The 20,790-nt window shown below is 41.8% G+C and overlaps 1 long non-coding RNA gene across 1 annotated transcript in view; it reads left to right on the forward strand.

Annotated features, from left to right (window-relative positions):
* The window catches only part of LOC137853875 (uncharacterized), a 170,365-nt gene that overhangs the window by 81,044 nt on the left and 68,531 nt on the right, over positions 1 to 20,790 (forward strand). Inside the window, exons 10-13 of the long non-coding RNA XR_011094781.1 lie at positions 1,898 to 17,316; positions 17,428 to 17,520; positions 18,158 to 18,286; positions 20,268 to 20,335. This is a non-coding gene — a long non-coding RNA (uncharacterized lncRNA). The remainder of the gene's footprint in view (positions 1 to 1,897; positions 17,317 to 17,427; positions 17,521 to 18,157; positions 18,287 to 20,267; positions 20,336 to 20,790) is intronic.

The raw sequence follows: 20,790 nt of genomic DNA on the forward strand, positions 1-20,790 counted from the left end.
AACTGTTGACTCCAAGCCTCATCCTGCACCTGCTCTAACCCAGCTCAGTGCTGCTGCAGCACCTACTGGTGCTGCCCCCGACAGCGCTTACACCTGTGCCCCTCAAATTAGGGTTAGGGGTCAGAGTTTTGCTAGAATTTTCTGCTCCCAGATGTGAAGCAAAATGGAGATGATTTCTTTGGGTAAAGACATGAGCTGTGCAACAGAATGAGGTGTGAGACAGCAAGGGAGACAACAGCCGTGTTATTTTATGTGAATGATACATAACAACAAAAGTTCTGAAGTCCAGAAAAAATTGGGCAATTGGAGCTGACTGAGTAGAGGCTATGTGGGGAGGAGGTGTTTGGCGAAAAGCTGTGTCCCCCTGTAAGATTTCAGATTAATTTACCTCAGGTGTGCTCAGGGTTCTGTACCAGTTGATGTTCCTGAAATATGTTGCATGCAAATTCATGACCATAAATAAACTTTGGAAAATAAATTTGAATTTTCTTTCTGCAAGAATTAATTTTCAGTGAAAAGAGCTGTGCTGGGTGCAACACTTGCTATAGTTTGTTGTTGGTATTTGAAGAAAAAAAAAAAAAAGAGAGAGAAGGTGCGTGGGTGGTAGGACAGGAAAGTCAACAGCCAAAGTGCTTTCTAGAGACGCTGCTTTGAAAAAAAGTGGACTAGGGACTTGAAGTGGGAAGGTAAAGATATGTCCTGGGGCATGGTGTCATAAGGCAGAATCAGCCAAAGCCGAATAATAGTGCTATGAAAAGGGGAAGATCCTGCCCCCACGCCCATGTTCACTCCCAGCTGTTGTGGTGCTGGCAGTCACCTTGTACTGGTTTCTGCACGTGTTGGATAGCTCTGTGCCAAGGTTCAGCTCACTAAAGCGACATAAACCTGGTGCAATATTGCTACTGCAATAAATGAAATTGGCTCTGTGCAAGGAGGAGTGAATGCTGGAGACGGTGCCCTGGGGAAGGGGCCGTGGCCCACGGCTGGGACGGGATGGAGGTCAGCGCGTGCTTTCTGCAGCACTGAGCTCTTACACTGCTGCTGCCCCAAGCTAGAAACCACCAGAAGGGGTGACAGCAGCTGAGGGTGCACCTCTCCCACATCCAGCTCCAGAAGTGTATCCAAAAAACAAACACTGGGAACTGGTGGTAACAGGTCGCCCAGGCCTTCGCCATGTACCTCTGCTTCTCTCTGCAGTGTACGTGCTGGCCTGGCTTGTCCTCATGCTCGTTTGTGAGGCATCTGCCAGAATTTAGTGACTTCTAATGCTTTTACTTTAACCCCCAGAAGGCTCAGTGTTACAGTGCCAGCTAATGGCTGGTGTTTTCAGATTCGGAAACTAGCGGCAGAAATAATGTCTGAGACATTTGTAATTTTCTCTAGGGCGGGAAAAAAGGAAAAGATCATTTATAACTTAGGTGAGTCACTGATGATATTCTAAACCATGTCCTGTAAGTGTTTCTATTTAAGAAAAGTTTATATCTGTTCCCCAGGAGCACTGCAGGCCATCTAGCAGCAAAACCAGTATTTCCGCCGTGGAGACGGAGGCTCTCCTCCCTGAGAAGCCTTTCTTTCTCCTCCCACAGTATGCATAAAGGATATACAAAGCCAGCTGGTCAGATGGATTAGAAAGCACTGCACCACGTCAATGGGCACCCTTGTTTGTGTTCTTGAGGAGAGATTCTTAGTTCAGAAAGAAAGAAATGCCTCCTCTGTAATCGCCACTAACGAGGAGACCCCAGTGAAGTTTTTGTGTTTTAAAAGGCTTTGGCAAAAGACATTTTGGACTCTCGGATTAGTTTATGTTCCCTCCCCCTCCCCACTTGATCCTTAAGGATTTGCCTGAGTCATGGATTTTTACTGGGCTTGTTAACTCTGTTGTTATTTTTTTTTTCAGCCAGCGGAATAAAGAAATCCTTTAGCGAGAGGCACTCACCGGGGATTAGCTATGAGTGGACTGAACAACTCGGTGGCTCCCCGGCGGGGTGACCTCTGACTCCCGGGTCGGATGGCGACTCATCTCGTGCCTCCTGGCTGAAGCAAGCTGAGGGCTCCCAACAAGTGTTTTCTCCGTCCTCACCGGTTTCCCTCCACGCAGCGATGGGCAGTGCCGAAGATGAGCTCTGTGTTATCACAGCTGCTATTCCACAAAAGCGGGGGAAAATGATAAAGTATATAGAATATCAAAGGCTACGGTAACTGTTATTGGAAGGAAACCGTAACCTCTTTTACCACCTAAAGGGACCTGTCTGCTTTCCTCCTCTGTAACTTCAGAGCTGCTTTTCCAGCAGGGGTTTTCCCCACATAGCAGCAGTGCTTCAATGCACTGAGGAGTTAAAAGGCGGCAAGAGTGGCTTTTGGAAACCTTTCTGCTATGGATGGTAACTCTACCCAGGCCTGATGATATCACGGATGCTGTGGTGGTGGCAGAGAAAGGTTTCAAGGGAGCCGCTTGCACAAGCTCTAACTGCTATGTCTGAACTGAACCCATTTACTTCAGCTAGGAAGTTAAAGCAATGTGATTGGGAGGCAAAACACAGTAAGAAGAGAAGCCAAAAATTAAACTGAAACCTTACATGTAACGGAGGTCAGATTTTGTGTGTAAGGCTAATATGTAGATGAGTATCACTGAACAAATGAGTTATGCAGATTAACTCTGCCTTTGAGAAAATTGGTTAAATGCTATGCTATCCACTGTTTTACACAGTCTTTGAAATCCTGGCTGTTTTACAAAGCAGTCAACTGCATCTTTTATCAGGTTATCAAGGGCTTGGATCAATTCATGATGAATAAGTGTCCAACCTACTCTATTGAAAGCTCTGTCAGTCATTGTAGTATACCGGTAGGTTTTCAAGAAACAGCTGTGGAAAAGGAACCTTTCCCTCGTAGCTATTGTTGGAGAAAAAGTAACAAATCGCTTTCATTGTTGGAAGGGAGTGTTGGCTCACACAAAGTCAGGTTAAGTGATGTGTGTTATTTTTTATGTGAATAAACTGGATGGAGTTAGGCAAACCTCCAGTGTATTAAAGCATTGCACCTTAAAATGAGATTTCCAAACAATTCAAAGGAATTAAGCTCCAGTGCAGTTTAGATTGATGCCCTGGCATGCAATGAATGGGGGAGGAAGAAAACAGTGGTATTAAATATATACTATGCATATTTAGGTAAGTATGCATTTGATACATGTTCATGTACAAATACAAACATAATTATGTAAGTGTTAGCTTTTTGCTACTCAGCCCTTAATTAATAGTTGATTTCTTGTAAACACATGGCAGAAGAATGCTTTTGGAGGCTTTATAAAAGGAATAGGCTGAAGCAGCTGTAGAGATATTTAGGGAGGTCTCTGTGCATGAGGAGGTAGGCAAATAGGAGAAAGTTGTGTAGAAGGCTGGCAAGGAGCAGGAGTAGTCAAGGAAGGGCAGGCAATCTGCAATAGGCATAAAAAGAGGAAGACCTTTAGGATGAATAATATGGCAAACTTTGTACCCTTCTATTAGCTCCTTTGTCCATCACTCTGAACAGACTTTTTTTTTTTTTTTTTTTTCCCCAGTTGGTTGCAGGTGATGAAATGGCTTGAAATTGTTAGCCATTAGAAAACAAGCAAAAAGCTGTGATGTGCATTTCTTGAGCAACAGCATCTGTTGTGAGTGCATCAACTTTACTTTGCCCTGGCTTTCTGTAGGGTATTAGATTAGGTTTGAAGTCTCCCTGTTGGTTGTCAGGGTCCATAATGGCCTGGAGTAAGGGTTTGTGAAAGGCTGCTGAGAGCTCGAGGAGGAGAGCTGCAGCTGGTGGTTTCACTCCTCAGCTGCCATGAAACCTTCTTCAGTCAGGGTCAGATTGCTGAAGGTAAAGCAGCGTGTAACAGCTGGTCATATCTCTGCACTGGGGACATCCTGCACCCCATCCTCATTGCTCCTCTTCTCTGCTCCTGGCTGCCAGCTCCCCCTGGCCTGCAGCAAGTCTAGTGCCTGTCAGGCCCTGAGCAAGACAGATTCAATTCACTGGCCTGGAAGAAAACTAACGTGACAAAAAAAGTGAATTGTTTGCTCCTGAGTTAATGAACTGAATCAGCTCAGTGAAGGCTCAGATGAACATTAGAGTCTGATGTAAGAGAAAGGGTGCGTTAGCATGACTGGGACGGAGAGGAAAGGGCAGGGCTGGAGTGCAGGACATGCTCCTTTTGGCGGTGATGAACTGTGAGAGTGATTCAACCCTGACATGCAACTTCCCCAGGAGGGTCTTAATGCTGCACCATGAAACAGGAACTGCTTTAAGCACAAGCTGCACCAGTGCCTGCCATTATCATAAATAACCAGTCATATGTAAAACAAATTCATTCACAGGAAGAGCAAAGCACACATGGTAGAGGTTGACCACACCACAATGCACTGCTGCAAGTCACTCTGGCACTGTAATGGTGAAGGGCATATTGGAACTTACTGGGGGAGGGGGCAATAAGTAATCAAGATGAAGGGAGATTAATTCCCAGTCTCCCAAAAACCATTATGAAGGCACAATCCTCCCAAAGAAGAAATGTTGTGCCTATAGTGTATGATGAAAAAGTGTTAATGATGCATTAATTTCCTTAGGCTGGACATTCAGGGTACTCCGGGATTCTCATTTATTTCAGTTCTGAGAAGCATTTATCATGGCTTTATTAAAGCTCATGTGACAAGCATTTTGGAAGCTCTGTTTCACATCAGCTAGCTGAGTTCAATTTAGTTGTGTTGTGCTGGAGGTCAGGACTAAGACCTTTGTCTTGGTGTGTCCCAGGAATCTGGGCAGAGAATTCAGTTCTAATTTCTTTAAAATGTGAAGGGGAAAGCTTGCATTTCATGGTGTGTTCACAGCTTCAGTGAATATGAACAATCTTTAATTAATATCAGCAGTAAAGGAACGGAAAAAGGGTTGGAGGTTTTCTCCATTAATTTTTCTGACCTTTCTGTGTCTTTCTCTTGTCTTTTCATCCCCATCTTGCATGCTTTTTTCTTGACATCCCCTTTTATTCAAAACATATAGGTAAAACTAACAGAGAATGAACATTAGAAAGTTTTCTTTGCTTGCAGCGTAAAGTAGTAAAGCGTCTTCCAAGTAGTAAACTCTGTAGATTGTGAATTGTGGGAATTCAGATGCTTCATTTACAACTCTGGTCTTTGGCTGACCAGATACGAGTGCTTCAATGCTGGGCTCGCTGCATAGAGAAGTGCAGTACTCATGCTACCCTGCCTTGAAAAGGTTCTGGTACCACATGACGTGAATATGATGGGATAGTCTGTGGGCTAGGGAAAGCTCTGTCTGGAGAAACTGCGCCTGTTTGCATGAACTTACAATCTAGGACTGAAATGGCAGTAGAAGACGATACAAGTTGTAGCGCCATACTTCAGGCAGATTAAAGGGACATCACACAAAGGTCACTCAGCCTGGGATGGATCAGGGAAGGTATGAACCCCACATATTTGCATTGGTCACATGTCAAGGGATAGCCCTTACACTTCAAAAATTAAGCATGCACTTTTGTTCGTTGTAATACACCAGCCCATCTTCTTTACTCTTTCAATTTGATTGTAACTTTTATTAGACTGAATAACTGGAGCAATTAGGGTAAAGACATCAGAAAGAGCCAGATACCATACAGTTGTCCTGATATAGTTGTTTGTGGCAACTTCAGGATTTAAGTGTCTCATCAGATACTGCTGTGGCTTTAGGAAACCTTTGTCTTTGCCAAAGTTGAAAGGCTTTGCCAAGCATTTGAAAAGTTCATCAAGCCTCAGAAAGTATTCTGCTCTGACCTGAGCTGGAAGTTAGTTTTCACATGGTGTTGGTATTAGCATTTTGATCTCTCCTGTCTTCAAAAGAAGCAATAGCTTTTACTCACAGAAAGGAGGACTCTATGGAAATTATAAGACTCTCATTTCAGGTTTTTCCTCTTTTAGTTATAAATGCCCTTTGAAATAAATCTGCAAATGTAGGATATAATTCAGATCAGCTGGAGCAATACATTTGGTGGGTCATGCACAGAAAATTGTAGGTGTTCCTCATATGTCATCCAGATTTTTTTTAATGTTCTTGGCAAAAACATGATGTTTGTGTGTGGACAGCATTACCGATGTCCCATTGACCGCCCCCAACCCACCGCTAACCACCTGGAATGAAGTTATTTTTATAACTGGCAGACTTTCTATAAGCAAAATGTTTCAGATTTAGCAGCTGAATGGAAATGCCTGGCATGCTTTCTGTGGTCATCCTTGTTTGCTAACGTTACAGGGTAAGGCAAACATGCTACAGAATTGTGGTATGTTTGCATCTTTGCAAAGGGATTGATGACTAGCCTAGCTAAAATACACAGGCATAGGCCACCTGGTCTCTGCAATTAAGGCCTCCCAAAAGATGGGTGTGCTCTAAAGCTGGAAATTGGGTAAATCTGTATTAAATTGGGAGTATCCACAAAATCTGAACTTGGAGCCCAATGGGACTAAGTCTAGCTGATCAATTTTAACCAAGAATTGCTATAAAATATGTGATGCATGCTGATACTCTTTTCCAAATCCCCTGATGATGTTCTTCCTCAGCTTTGCTAGAGTGGACTTCAGAGTGACAGTCTAGATGGGGACCCTTTAGCATTTCCCTCTTTGCAGATGCAAAAATGATCTGTTCTCCTTTTCTGTTTTACATGTTTCTCTCCCCCCCCCCCCTTTTTTTTTTTGTTGTTGTTTCACTTGAGCTAAGGGAAACAAAATAGAGAGCATTGTAGTTACCTTCCCCTGGTCCTGCATGCTTTCATTGACACTATCTAAGCTGTCACCCTTGGGTTTCTATAGGAGGAGAGCAAATTGTGGCTGACTGAAGTACAAGAAAGAAAACCATATAAATATATGTGTGTGTGTGTGTTTAACAGTCCACAAAGAATAAGAGAACTTTCACTGCTTTTCTTGATACAAGAAATAAAATCTTGAAAAGAGCTAAGTGCCAACAGTATCATCAGTTGTCAGCCTTTTGCAGAGTCCTATGAGGGCTTTGCATAAGGTGCAGGCCCTTGCAGAGCCTATAGACCTAAATGTTGCAGAGCCTATAGACCTCGTGGCATTTTACTGGGTATTATTTATGTTAGTCTAGGCCAGGCTTAAATAGTTTTCCTTGCTTCTCTGCATACAGCCAAAATTGTGTGCACAGTCCTGTTTTTGTGAAAAGCCCTGGCAGGCCTTTGAGCATGGGTGCCGTTAATGTGACAGGGCTGGGATTTCACCCCAGGCACTTTTGCATCTGCATATGTAATCTGCTCACAGCAGCTTCAGACAGCGCTGTGATTAAAAATGCCTGGGCAGGTCTCCACAAGTGCTGTCCCTGTGCCGCATTTCTCAGTGCTTTACTGGTGTTTTACAGGAGGCAGGGTGGGGAGAAGGGCGACTTTCAGAGCAGGTATTGAGCAGGGCCTCAGGGCCGCAGGAGCTCCCTTCAGATCATCATTTTAAGTGGTTAAAGAGGGTGTTTGTTGCTTACTGGCCGATGCAGTAGCCGCCTGCCAAAGGCTCCCAACACCTCTTTGATGCATTACAATCCCCATACAGGCAGTTTTCCCTCCAGCTATCTGCCCTCACTGGTTCTCTGGGCTGCTTCTTTCTTTTCCTTCTCAGTTCCCCCAAGTCCTGCTGGTTGTTGTTCTGTATCCATGCTGCACTGCTGTATCATCCTGCTATGCTAGGAAACACCTAAGCCCTTACCTTCAAGAAATGTACATGGTAGGAAAGATGTTAGTTTCCAAAAAAAAAAAAAAAAAAACAGCACAGAGATCCAGACTTGTTCATTCCTTGGGTTTTAGGTCTGGGGCTCCGCTTTGATCCAGCCCCACAAATGTGAGGTCTGAACTTGTGCCAGTGTCTGATCTGACAATGTTTTGATTTGAAGAAACATGTCAGTGTTTCTTTGATTCTATTTTTTTTTTCTATGGGAGAAATTAAACTTGAGGGGCTAGAGGGGGAATTTTTTAACTATTTGGAATAGTCTCTGTAATACAAAAATCACGTGATCGATAGCTGTTGAAATATGACTGGCGGCCAAACTCTGGGCCTTATGTCCCTGTGATCAGAAAAGGATCTGAGCCAAAGCCAGCTGGGGAATCCTCCCAGGGTTTATAAACAGCTTTGGCTAAGTTCATTATCAAGTAGAACAAATGTAAATCAGTTTAAATAGAAAGCTAGGTTAAGGTTTAAGGTAGTTCCAGAGGCACCCGGGAGAAAGGCATCACAGTCCTTTGGCTCTGACCAGAGTTGGTTCCCTATCTCCAGAGCATTCCTGCTGAACCTTGGCCTTTCTGCTTTCCACTGATGGAAAGTGCTCAGACTACCTGGAGCAAGGAGACAAGCCATTGTCTGTAGAGACTGATTTGTTCCCTCTTGTTCTGGTTGTGGGACTTTAGATACGTTTTGGGCAGATTTTCTAACCTCTTGAAGTGTTGGTTAGGCCCAGCTCTCTGCAGAGGAGGAATTACTTGTACTTGAGTTTTTCCTTAAATAGCTCCAAGTGTTTTGGTGAATATAAATTGTAGCCCAGTATTACTTACAGCTTTTCATTACTGTCTACTCTTGATGGCCATTTCTGTTGAGAGGTACATTTTGAGAATGAAAGGGTTTATGTATATCTGAAAAATGAAAAGCTTCTCTGAGCAGAGAAGTCTATCAGTAAAATTATAAGCAATTTTCTTTTTGGGCAGCTGGTGTGCTTGGGCCATGTGAAGGCTCTGCAAACAAGAGTTGTACTTGGAGCCTGGAGCAGCAGCAAAATGAGTTGCTGAAGATGTCTGAGATAAATCTGTTTCCCTTGGTTTCTTGCTGATCAGTTTTGTATGCAATGGGAACCTCTGAAGATGAGGGGGTTATCAGAGACCTCTCAACTATAATTTGTTTTTAGGGGCCAAACACAGGTGTTTGGAAGGACTCCTCTTGTGCATTGCAGTTAATTTCTGGCAGTTTTGTTGCTTTGTAATTGTCTGGGGTTGTCACAGTCTGCCAAGTATATGCCCCCTGGAGGTCTCTGATCTGCTTGTCTCTCCACAGCCTGGTTCTACATTTTTTTTCTATTATTATTTATTTTTTTTTTTTTCAGAGAAATTCAGTATGGGACTCTCTGAGGCGGGGGCTATGCAATTCTGTGGTTTAGAAAACCCCCTTTGGTTCACAATGCCCACAGCCTTCTCTTTTAATCAAGCTTTAGGACACACTCCGTGTCAGGTCTTATCCTTTCTTTACCTCCCCTCTGCAGTAATTCACGATTATCACTTCTTTTGCACCAGCCCCAATGCTCATGTGACTATTGCAGTGTTTCTGGGAGATGATCCAGCCAAAAAGTAACCTGAAAAAGAAGAGCTGAGCTCTGTGAACCTGCCCTGTAGGATCATGTAAGTGATTGTGGGAGACGGTGAGAACACACATAGTGAGGAAGAGTGGTATAGTTTTTTTTTTTTTTGTCAGAAGAGTTTATACTACCATGCAACCTCAGTGATTTGGATGGGGAATTTATATCTGTGAGAGCCTTATCTGAGTCACTGACTAATTGTTAATATTACCATGTTTGCCCTGCAGTAATATCAGGAGGCTGCAATCATGATAGGAGCACTGCTGTGCCTAGCTCTGTGTACGCACCAGAGGAAAATTGCCCAGTGTTTGCAGTCTCCATAGATGTGACAGCCAAACACAAGCAATGACAATACAAACGTGCTTCAGTCAGAAAAGCCATGCTATTCCTGACCAAAAGTCCATCTCACCCCTCTTACCCTGTACTTTGTCTTATGGGGGCAACAGCTTTGGTGAGGGTGCAGAAGTGGTGTGCATAGTGCTGCTCTTATGCAGTACGCTCTCACAGCTGCAGGAGAACAGGACTTTGGTGCTGTGGGTTGCATCCAAATGGTAGTGGTTACCAGGGGACTTATCCTACAAGGGGATTGACGAAGTCTCATCTTGAATGTCTCTGCAACAACCCATTGCAGAGGCTTTTGGTCTTATCCGGTGTTATTTTAAATGTGCTCTTTTAAAAATTAATTAGGTGTACCTTATTTCTTGTGTCAAACATAAAGTGAATGGTTGCTTCTCATTCATCTTCTCTGTAGCCTTTATAAATTTGTGAACCAGTGCTGAGCTATATTAAATTTTTCAAGTGAGAGAGGACCCAGACTGGGCTGTTAGTAGGGGAAAACTGCAGCTGTAGGGGTGGGAACTGTGTACACTCCTTTATAAAAGGGCTGAGTCCTCTTCACCCCTGTGGTATGAGCTGCTTTTGGCACCTCTGAGAGTTGAGATATGTTTGCAGTTGTACACTGCAAGCTGAAGGAAGCATTCCTCTGCATGGTGCTGCAGGTTTAGCTCTATGACTCTGGAGGAATGCAGCATCACATGGGGAAAAAAACAGGAAGTGTATCAGGAACTGGCAAGTTTGAGAAGGTTAAATCTGTTATGATCAGTTGGCTCCCAGGAATCATTTAAGGTGCAATTCCTTGATTTCTGTACAGAGCAGAATTTGAAAGTTTATATATGTCCATGTCATGTTTCCTGGGTAAGTATGAGCAATATAGATTTTTTCTTGAAGACTAATTATTATTTCTTTCTCTCCTTCTTTGGTAACTTTGAGGATGTAATGAGACATTAAATAAACTGGATTTGACATGAGACAAATTCTAAAAAGTTCCCACTTTCCACCCATGATGCTTGTTGCTGTTCCTGCACTACTCTGGTTGTGCTGATGCAGTCATTTGCGGGGCTGTGCTGAAATGATCCAGGTTAAACATCAAGCACAGAAAATCCAGCAGCAAAAACTTTGTTTTCTTATCAGCTGAGATCTGCAAATCCAATCTGTTTTATTGATAACCCATGAAGACGCACTGATACAAGTGAGGCAGCACTGGAACGTGGCATGGAGTAGAGGTGGGTGGCCTTGCACCTGGGGAAACCGAGTGGCAGAACAGGAGACTGAACAGAAGCATGTTAACCAGTGATACTGGTAATTCCTGATGCACTCTGTGGCCTGAACCAGCTTCTGCTTTCAGTTCATATACACGCAGTGACTCCAGATGGAAGTGACTCTAGCTGTCGGACGACTACCTGTCAGTATGGTAACACTCACCAAACATCACATTTAGGAGATCAACTTCATTTTGAGATGTTTTTATACCTGTTTTAGCAACTGTATTTATATATATATATATATATATATAATGCATTGCAGTTCTTTACAGCGACTGAAAGGGAAATGTGAAGTTGAAAAACCAGACTACTGACTTCAGCTCCATTTCAGTTCCTGTCTCTAGTACAGTAAGGTTTGGCTGAAGATGAGAAGCTGGAACACTGCACGCTGGTCCCAGCCTCTGTTACTTTCAATTCTGTACTGACATTTGGCCATCAGACTATTGAGGTGGGTTTGGGGCTTTAAATGCAAGGCCATGAAAAGGTGCTAAGTGTCTGCACATTGCTGGGTTGCATCCTAGTACCCTGGGCCTGCTTGGGAGAGACTTTTACTTTTCCTCTAAACTCCACAGGATCACGTAACTCAGGATAACTCCAGATTTTGTCTCTTCTGAGCATGCCAGTTAGAATTGATATGTAAAACCTTAAACACTCTGGAGCTCAACCAATTAAGAACGATAATTACGAACTGGGTTGTAGTGAACTCCTATTCACTTGCAGCATTCTGCAGTCTAAAGTTTCTTCAGAGCAGATGCAGGGATAACACACCGGGGTGGGAACACTTCCTTTTTAAATTACTAAGCAGCATTATTGTCTTAAATGTAAATTAGATAATTAGTGAGGTCAAGAGACCACACAAAAGATTTTATTGGTTTGAATAAAATGCAGCCTGGCATCAACTCGTATAGTAACAACCAGGTTTTCTGAGTAAGTATGAATCACCAGATTAGATGTAATTTCACCTCGTGTCTCACTCATGAATCTACTGTGTTTCCAATTTATTATAGGGCTGTAATTATTTAAATGCATCTTTGCTTCCTATAGATACTGTATTACCTATCCCATTTCTACATAAGGGTTTGGTTTGGTTTTCATTTCTGCTCCGTCTTCATTCTATGCCTGGTTTTTCTTTGACTTTTCTCTCCTTAGTGCTTTGTTTCTTCTTTTCTCATGGGGGTTTGCTTAGAAGTTATGCAGACTCTTAAACAATGTAAAGACATGAATTTAACAGATTGTAAATTACAAAGCTTGAGTTGCCTTTTTGGCTATTGCCCATGTGTTTTGGCTTTTACTACCTGTTTGGCATGCACTACTTTTTCATTCAGATGTAAGCAGCACTACTGAAGTGAAAAGGCTGTGGCTGTGTGTTAATAGTAATGCTTCAGGTGTTCACTCACTGAATTCTTGTGGTAGGGGCTGTAGATCCTCTAAGCAAAAAAAAAAAACTATTACTTTCCCGATTATATTCAGAGTAGATAAGACAAATGATGAGAGTAAAGATGATCCGGATTGTGCACAAGGGGAGCATGGGTATTGGGAAGATGAGGTGATAACATGTGCAAAGTTTATAGTGAGTTGGAAATTGAACCCAAGTCACCTCGTTCCCGTTTCAGCACATTACAAGTCAGGATTACCTCCCATTGCCATGGCAGGTATATTCCTTCAGGTTTCCCCACCCTCCATTTTGTATTGGCAGGGTTGCTGCAGACTGCTTTAAATAACAGCATGTAAATTTTTACCTGAAGAGATCATGGAAAATTTTAAATAGATCCTTATTTTCTGGGCAATGTGGTTAGAAAAGCATTGTCTCTCCTTTATTTACACATGAGAGACAGGGCTCCTGCCAGCCAGCCACGGGAGCAGCGCCTCTCGCAAGCGCAGTGCCCGGTGAGGTGTGTAAAGCAGCAGAGCTGGGAGAGAAGGCAGGGAGGACTGGCTCTGCCAGTAGGGAGAGGCAGCTGAATAAACCGAGTGCTTTGTGCCATGGCAGGACTTGAATCATGGGCCAGGCAAAGCAGACAACAGGCACAGAGCGCAGTTAGCACCCACCAGTTATTAAGAAATATCTGCCCACAGATACGAGGGGGGCAGAGTTGGTTTTTGTTTCGTTCTTCCCAGTCTGTGAGGTTGCAGCTTCCTGCTCTTACATGGACCATGCCCCTCTCAGGCTAGACGTGTGGCACGAGGCTGATGTGAAGCCTCAGCTGTTTTCATGCCTCTCCAGAGCAGTACAGCACCTAGCTTTAGCAGGTGTGCGGGGTGTCCTTGTCACAGTGGGTGTTTGGTGCACTTGATGAGATAGGCAAATGTTATAATCTTGCATTTTATAGACAGTTATTGCAGCACAGAGTAAACAAGCGCCAGAGCCTCCAAGGTACTTTGATGCCTGACTCTAAATGGTTTCAGGGTCATGCAGGCCCAGCATATTTCTGTGGCTCGAGGCGGAGGTGCGTCTGTGCATTGACACTGGCTGCGTAGACTGTCACAGGCAGTGCAGGGATTGCTGGTCCCTGGCTGGTGGCTTAACCGCTGGACCAGGCTGCCTTTCCTAATCTTTTGTTCAGATCTCTGCTTCCAACCTGTCTGTTCTGCAGGATGAAAACCACTGTGGTTTTATGCTGAAGCAGTGCCTCCAAGCCTCAAAAGATTCAGTGCTCCTTGGGTACGGGAGGTCTGCCTTGTTGAACCTAAGCCTTGTGGGAACATGAAGCCCGAGTTACAGTGCTAGGTGAGCAATATTCAGCACACAGCCACCCCAAACCACTTCACTGCCTAAATACTGTGCTGTGGGATTGCCGTGTAAATAGCACAAATAGCCAGCAAATGTGGCATTTTCAGGCGGTGTTTTGCAGGAAGATCTTCAGGAAAGGACTGACACATTAAATACTGAAGTAAAGACAGAAGTGTTTCTACAAACTGTTTCATCATTAATACATGTACATATTACATATGAATATATATATATATGTATGTGTGTGTGTATATGTGTGTAAAACCAGTGTTTAATAAGGGCAAAGATGAATTCTAGGTAATTAGCAGACCAGATTTTGCCTGGGTTAGAGAATTCTTATGAAGATGTGTGCTAAATTTTCTGTTTGTTGCCATGTGATTGACTTTAAAAAGCGAGCAAAGTTATCATTCCCTCACTTTGACTCTGCCTGTGAATTAGAAAAGACAAATGGTAGATATTTTTGTTGGGGATTTAGAAAAAAAAAAAAAAACCAACAGGGCACAGAGTATCTCTGTTCCCTCCCACTGCAAGGTTTATTGATGCTGTCTGCAGATTTGTGTTTGCTTTACTGCTGGTAGTTAGAGCTGGTGATCAAAGGCTAGTATAGCCGAAACCATGAAGGGACATAATTGGTTGGACTCTTTGAGTCCTCTGTAACAATACTCAGTTTTGTTGTGTTAGGCAGGGCTCCACAAAGTATAAAACATTGTATGATTGCTGGGGCAGTCGCTCAAATGTTTTCTTCTCGTCTCAATTCCTTTTATACAGGAAACCAATATAGCTGGGAGCCCAGGGATGAAAGCTTTAAACCTGGAGGGTGCCTGGTGCTTCCTGAGAATCTCACGGGGGAAACGTTGAGTCCCAAAACAGCTTCGCTGACAGATATATTTTTTATAGCCTATTATTTTCTCTCCTCATTCTTTGTTTCATTTGAATATAATAGGCTCTTTATTTTTAACTGCTCGTCTGTTCCTGCCGTTTATATCCTCACCCAAAAATCATAATTCTTGTTTCTTTTCTTTCTTTCTTTTGTTTTGTTTTGTTTTTGACATCACATTTGGTTACTGTTGAACATATGTGCTACAATGCCTGTATAGAAGGGACATTGTTTATTTTTCTGAGTAATAAATTTTCCATTTTCCTCTCTGTCTTTTCAAAAGAATCACATATTTCAATTTGAACCAAAGGATATAGCCCTATTTATAGGTTTTGAATTTTGGCAGTGATGTAAGTGTGTAATGTGGTTGTATGACTTCATGAGAGGGAAGAAAAAAAGGAATTGTAGATGAATATGTGAAAGTGTCATTTTCCTTTTTATTTCTCTAATACATGAAGTGGAGAAAATAGTTATGATGCTGCTTCTCCTGGCTGTAGCTGGTGTATTCTCAGGGGACCACTCCAGGGTTCCAGCAAAGAAGCTGGCCATGTCCTTGAGCTACTGATGCAATTTTACAGTGGATTCAAACATGAGCAGACTCAAATGCTAATTAAACAAAATGTACTGAGTGGTTTCACTGTTTGGAACTGGATAAATGCATAATATGAGGCCCATGCTAGTAAAGTTACTTTTTTTCTTTTATACTTTCCAAAATCATGTTTTGTTTGGTCATTTAAAAAGAATAGATGCACAACTTCCTGGCATGATAGATTTTAATTTGGACAAATAAGCACGATAAGGTACTTGCTTTCATCTTATACTTGCATTCATCTTATAAAATCCATGTTAGGGTGCTGTCTGTGAGAGCCAGTCCCCATGTCGCCCCCCTTCTTACTCCCCTGCACAAACTCACGTCCGCCAGCCACGGGGGACGAGGCAGCAGTGTTTGCTCAAACAGCCTGTGCACGCAGGCGGCTCTGCACAATGCCAGGTCAGCATGACATGAATGCACCACCTCTGACACTTCACAGCAGACCTCCTTATGAGTTCCTGCCCTGTTGCAGCAAAGCAAGCTGGAGAGCCAGTCAGGCTTTGCTCTCTGTGCTGTCACTGACTCTCGGACAAGTTCTTAAATCTGGGTCTCAGTTTCCCCGTCTGTAAATTAACAACTGCAGTGCTTGTCTCTGGGAGTGTCTGAGAATAGAACTGGTGGGAAAAATGATTTTTGTCCCAGAAAACCTGTGGAAATTAAAATGTTATACATATGTGAATATAATTATTTAATAGAGAACGTAACTTTATAGATGTATGTAAATATGTAATCTTAGCCTCCAACTTAATCATAATGAAAAACCAAATAATTAAAATTTTCATTACAGAATATTTCCTCTTCTACAGATCTGTTAATGCTCAGTCATAAAACATCTTATGTACTATGTAAAATGCTTCATTTGGGGTTTTGCTATTCTGTGAAAAAAAAAAAAAAGTTTTGCTGAAATGGGATTTGCTGCTGAAAAGCTGTTTCAAGAATGCTTTTCAGTTGCACAACTTAATGTAGTACCTGGAAATGATTTTAAGCTCCTTGCAAAAGAACAGCCAAGGATCTATTACATTATAATTATTAATTATAATGCAATTAATAATTGCTGTTATGATTACTTAACTCTTTTAAGTATGATGTTCTTTTTATGTGCTTTCCTTCTTGCAGATTGATCACCTTAATTATGGTATGTCTGTTTGCATGTACTTAGCACCTATTAAATTGAAACCTAAAGTGCATTCTCAAACAAATTAGAAACTGCTTTGTATGTTTCGAGGCCATCTCAGTGGGAACAAACTGCATTTTTCATCTCCCTGAGTTAATGGGGCTTGGACTTTGCATCTATGTTATTTTCCCAGACCTTTGACAGAAAATACTAGCTCTCTTCTCGGTATTTTGACCATTACTGGTAATAGTCTAATGATTAACTCTTGGAGCAATGGGGAAGCGAGTGTATGCCATCACCCCAATATACTGAATTCTGCCAGCTCCTGAAAGAAAGAAGCCTCTAGAAGTTTGTAGAATGACATGTTTTGTAACTGGATAATATGGTTTGTTTTTCATGTTTCAGTCAATATTAAGGTTTTTAGACTCCTCTTTGCTGTTTGCAACCCCTTGGCAATTAGAGAATCCTAAAATCCTCAGTGGATAGAGGTCTGTATGCAAGTCCCCACAGGAAATGTCTGCAAGACTAAGTAGATTACAGATATGGTTTTAGAGACACCTAAAAATGATTATTCTCCAAATTAAGTAATAACTTAAAAGCATAAAACCATCTATGTGAGTGGCCTCCAAAATATGGTGAGATTAGGCCTGAGTATGAACCTCACTTTGTTGAAGCCCTGCATTACTTACAAAGTCCTGTCTACACAAGAAAGATGAGTTAAGTTTGTTTGTTTGTCTCTTTCCTTTCCTTGGCTGCAGCAGGGTCATCCGAGGCAGTCACTACCCACGCTTACACAGATGACGTTTTGGGCAGAGTGTGCATCACGTCAGCATTTTGAGCAGTGTGCATCTCTGCAGAAGTGGTGCAGGTCTGTTGAGCTGCCCAGCCGGCGTGGCTCTGCCAGGAGAGTTGTGGGTCTGAAGCATCATGCAGCTCTTCCTCTCCATCACGTAAGGCAGGGGCCTTGCCAGCTCTGTTTATGCTGGCATCTCCTGGGCAGTTTTCCCATTCTGCTTCAGCTGCTTCCCTCAGCACAGCCTATTATGGGTAGGTCTCAACACTTTTCCTCTTGAATTCAGATCTACGTTACTGGGGAAGGACAGCAAAGGCTTTGGGATTCAGAAGACCTAAATATTTAATTATTTATTTATTTTCTAGGCTTACTTCTGCACTGAAGTAAAGTATAAAGAGGAATGATAACATTTAGCTGCCCCACTGGTTCGTGCGCTGGTGTTCACCACAGCTTTTGAGGTACTTGAGGAGAGTGTCTTTGGAAAGTAAAATGCTGTTGTTGGTGGTAGTGTGATATTATAATAATGTGTGAATCTTCCATTATCTAAACACAAGCTTTTTAAGTTTTCTGCACCTCAGAAGTGGAATTACTTCTAATATTATCATTGGGGCTCTATGTAAACCAGTGATCTACCGGTTATTTGTGCCTTTTATAGGCTGAAGAACAACAAATAAAAGCAACAGATGAAGGTTTTTGTCCTGGATCGGGGCTGATATTGACCAGGAATTGCTTTCCTCCCCTCACTTTGATAAGCTTTTCCAGTTTCTTCAGTCTGGTTGCTTTTATGTGGCCATATCTATCATTATATGGTTGGGTTTTTTATTGCTGATAATAGCTTATTGAGACTTAAGGAACTTTATTTGCTTAACCTTGGATCTCTGAGAGAGAAGCTCGTTACTTTGAACCTTTCAGCCTCCTGCTATTAAAAGTGTTGAAAGAAGCAACTCTAAATTAGGGCTTTTATTGCAATTTTAAACACACAAATAGATGCCTTCATTCTTACAATCAACATCAAAAGGCCAGAGAGTCTGGAGTGAATCAACCATATTGGTCATTCACCGTTGATCAACTTACACATGCCTATCTCTCCATCAGGATCCCTCCTCCTTCAGATGTGTTCACTCAGTCACGCTGCTGGAGAATTATGAAGTTGGGAGGAATCTTGGTAGTCCTCAGTTGTTACGTGCTGTAAGGATGGACAACTTGGCCTACTGGCATTCTTTGGTATGAACATTGTGTTTTGTGGCATGGATGAGTCTGTGTTTATTTATATACAATGCATTATACTTCGGCCATGGAGTCTGAATTTTCTGTTCTGCACTTCTCATGAGGATTGCTTAAAATAACAGACGCTAACTGTTGCAGACAGATTAGTTAATTTTATAACTGATAAAAACAATAAACTAATAAACATCAAAGTGCTTAAGTCCAAGGTCCAAGAATGTAAAGAAGGAACAAATATCTAAATGTCTGACAATTAATTTCCAGCCCCTTTGTGTATTTGTATGCTATGACCCTTCCCTTTTGTGTAGTACAGTCTGTGCGTCATCACTGCTTAACTCCAATATGTGTGTTGTGCAATTTGTTTGGGCTTGCATCTTGCAAGTCAATATATTGGTTTTTGTCAGTGCTGTGGTTCTGTGAAGTTAGTTCTTTCTTTGGATGGGAAATACATCAAAAGAACAGAGGGGACTGTTGCTTTAGAGGGACAATGTTCTTATTTTATGCATAGGTACAATTTAACATAGGTGTATATTGGACTGCATGCCTTTTTTGTGTTTGCTAAAATACGATTTGATTGCATGTGTAAAACATGGGAGAACTATTTTAGAAGTATGTCTCCACATAAAGCAATGGAATTAAAACATGCTTTCCTCTTCCAATTCTGATATTTCCTCTCAGCCCAGCTATTTTTTGCACTATAGATGAGCAAACTACAGATGAGCCCAACTACTTTTATGCACTACAGATGAGCCCACTCCTAAAATAAATCTACTGAGAAGCAAACTCTGCCCTGAAAAGCTTATGTTAAAGTACAAGAGATCGTATTCTCTCTAGACAAGCCAATTATGTAGAAAAGGAAAAAAAAATTAGATCACATGTGATCTGCAGTCATACAGGGTGCAAGAAAGAAACACAGACAATAGCCCAGATCTCCCAAATACCAATCAGTACTTTAATCAAAGAGCATCTTCCATCTGTTCTTCCTTCTCTTTGCTCTCATATTGGAAATACACTTTATTGTGAGAGTCTCCCCAGAAATGCATGGCATCAAGTTAATATATAGAATATCTGGTGAGAAAATGTAAACTCTGTTGTTGTTATTGTTCTGCCAGCAGTCTGTATGGTGGCAGAGGGGCTGAAACTGCTGGGTGCTTTGGCTCAGGAGTGTAACTGAGTGGATCTAGTGGCTTATTTTTGAGAAATTGTTCCTATCCCTCCCTTTCCCTGCTGCTGGCTCTGGTGTACACAGGACACTGTCTTACAGTCATTCAGTTGACTGGTATGGCAGAAGATGAGTCCTTTTTTGGCAGGTTACTGAACCAAACCATTAAGGTGATGGGGTCTACAAGTGCCAAGACAACCCTAGGGTATTTCCTTTCTGATCCACTTTTCTGATTTGCTGCCTTTATTTGTCTCTGCAAACAACCAGGAACAATTTGTGAGAAATCATTCCATGGTGATAAACGTGGCACAAATATTCTGTAATTTTGCTGTTTTTCACTAGATACAGATCACTGTTTTTCTTGTCTCCTGTAGTCTCCTTTATGTTGGTGGATTGTCTAATGACAAGCTTTCAAAGGACAGAAACAATATTCTTACGCACATGGAAGACCTCCATTGTTTCCCCTGCTGCTCCTTTGGCCTAATGCTGTATTCAAGGAGTAATTGTAGGAAATCAGTGCTCCTCTTCCTAAACATAAACTAGGTTGAACTCCATTCTTCCTGTCTGCTATTGTTAGCAAGAACATTAGAAAACTGCTGTGCAGCAAGTCAGTCATGAAGGAGAAAAAGTGGGACAATTTGCATTTTGTTTCACAGCTGAATGTAATATGTACCTTTTCACCTGCTGTAAATAGGATTATTTGTGGTATGAATTATGTCAAATAATCTTCATGAGAAGGGTCATTTCATGATCTTCAATGAAATTATATGGTGAAATAAAGCAAGCAAGTTTAGATTTTTATTTTTTTTTTCCTCTCAGCAATGACATTCTCTTTCAGACTAGTAAGACAATGAAGGCAACAGTTGTATGCTTGCTCAGTAAGCAGAGTAAGAACTTTTTCAAACCTTTATTGTCCCACTGGCTAGGATGATTATTTATGTGTCAGTGAAATATAGTCAAATTTAGAACCAGGTAAGTAGCTAGTTTCTCTTTGCCTCTGTATATTTTATGTTTCATATTGAGATTGTTAAGTGAAAGTATGAGCAAGGAAAAAAGGAAATCTGAGTATTTCTGGGTATATTTATTTGCAACAGTTAGTACAGAATGTGTGTCAGTGGAATGCATTACATGGTTGCATACTAGTAAGAAGAATCTTAAATTTGTTCTCCTCAAGCCTGGATAGTTGATATGAAGCTCTCTCTGCTGTAAACGTTTCTCCATTGATGTCTCCTGTGGATTTTGTTATTCACAATCTTTTTTCCAATTCAAGGAATTTTCACTGAGGGCATAAAAGGTATTATTTAGGGCAAGTGTGAAATATCATATGGAAATCCCTAATATG

This window comes from Anas acuta, chromosome 3 (assembly GCF_963932015.1).
Source record: "Anas acuta chromosome 3, bAnaAcu1.1, whole genome shotgun sequence".
Classification (NCBI taxonomy): domain Eukaryota; kingdom Metazoa; phylum Chordata; class Aves; order Anseriformes; family Anatidae; genus Anas; species Anas acuta.